Genomic DNA, 2013 nt, shown 5'->3' with positions numbered 1-2013 from the left:
CACGCTCCAAAGTCTTTAACGCCTCGCAGTAAAGGAGACCCCGGTCGCTCCGGTCCGGGGTCAGACTGCAGGATCTGAGGCGGATCCGTGTTTCAGGCGCTCCACGCCGGCCGCGAGCCGTGGCCGTTATGGACATCCGCTGCTGCTCCGCTCCGTCGTGGTAACTATGGTAACCTCAAAGAGCACCAAATGTTCCACTTTGAAGTGTGAGGCTAATGTTTGTGACACCATCCGTCCCTCCCTCCCAGTGTGGAGGCAGGAACCGTCCAGATCCACACGACTCCTCCGACCGTCCGACAACAACGACGGATGATGATCCAGTTTCACTTCCTCTGTCTGTGATGACGACGTTTACTGAACTGCTTCCTGTTTCCTGTCGTCTTCACCTGAAGTCGTCGTCTCAGGGACGGACGTGTTACAGGAGACGTGATGGTCAAAGTGACATCACACTCACCTGTGTCCCGTGGTTCTGTGGTTCTGTGGTTCTGTGGTTCTGTGGTTCTGTGGTCATCAGTCTTGGTGGTTCAGGTTCAGTCTTGATGGTTCAGGTTCAGTCTTGGTGGTTCAGTTTCAGTCTTGATGGTTCAGGTTCAGTCTTGGTGGTCCAGGTTCAGTCTTGGTGGTCCAGGTTCAGTCTTGGTGGTTCAGTTTCAGTCTTGATGGTTCAGGTTCAGTCTTGGTGGTCGAGCTCTCGTTTGTCTCGTGTTCCTCCTGATTCTGTTCCTTCCGTCCTGGTACCGATTTCCAGTGATTTCACTGAACTGTTTAAATGAAGAGTTTACACCTGGTCCTGGTCTCTCAGTCCTGCCTTAACCCGACCCTGTGGTTCTGTGGTTCTGTGGTTCTGTAGTGCAGTGGTTACAAGCAAAGAGTTCAGGGTTCAATTCCCAGAGGACCTTGGTGCCTCCAGGGGGCAGTAAATCTACTTTTTGGACTGTGTGTGATCAATACATTTCTAATTATTGTTATTGTTATTGTTATTGTTATTGTTATTGTTATTGTTATTGTTATTGTTATTGTTATTGCTTCAGTGTTTTTATTGACGTGTCTTCAGTCCTTCAAACGTTGCAGTCATCACAGCCCATGACTGTTGGTTTTAGTTTCTATGACAACTAAGATGAAGCACGAGTTGACTCATCTTTTACAACATGAGTTCAGAGTTGTGCAGCGAAGAAAAAAAAACTGTTTTAGTGAGAAAATCATTTCCAGCAGAATCCTGAATGGGAAAACGTGCGTTTTGACATGAACTCCAGTGACTGTGGGCGAGATCCAGGACGTTCTGTCCACGCGGTGACAGTGAACGCACCATCTGTTGGCCTGGAGATTCCTGATGTGGTCGAAGCCCCCGAACACACCTGGTTTTTTGTTACGTGATTACAGTACGAACGGCAGAAACAGAAACAGAAATCTGACGTGAATGAAGCGGCTGAGGAGACAGAGAGACAGAGAGACGGACGGACAGACAGAGAGACAGAGAGACAGAGAGACGGACGGACAGACAGAGAGACAGAGAGACGGACGGACAGACAGAGAGACAGAGAGACGGAGGAGTCACTCCAGTCCATTCACACACTTCCACAGGCTGGATTCACTGGACGCAGCCATGGTAACATCTCTGAGTACAGTTGGAGAGGAGATGCTGCCTGTGAGCTCAGTGACGCAGATCCTACTTCTGCGTCTGCTTCTGACGGACCACGGAGTCTGGTTTGAGCAAAAACAAGTGCTGCAGATCAGAGGGGAGGACGGAGAACCCACACGAGAACTGGGTTCTGCTGTTCAACAAGGAAGGGTTAAAAAACAACAACAACAACAACAACAACAACGACGACTGAGCTGCTGCTGATTCATCTTATTTACACACGGACGTTTTCTCTCTTTATGGGAAATATCTCCACGTTAACGTTAACATATTCACTCACGGCTTCATTTGTGTAAAGGATAAAATAGTTCATATTTAACTGTGGTAAAAAAAAAAAACAAAGCTCATTGCAAATCAAAAGGGGGGGGGGGGGG

This window comes from Cynoglossus semilaevis, chromosome 11 (genome assembly GCF_000523025.1).
Source record: "Cynoglossus semilaevis isolate Cse_v1.0 chromosome 11, Cse_v1.0, whole genome shotgun sequence".
Classification (NCBI taxonomy): Eukaryota; Metazoa; Chordata; class Actinopteri; order Pleuronectiformes; family Cynoglossidae; genus Cynoglossus; species Cynoglossus semilaevis.
This window is presented reverse-complemented; position numbering follows the sequence as displayed.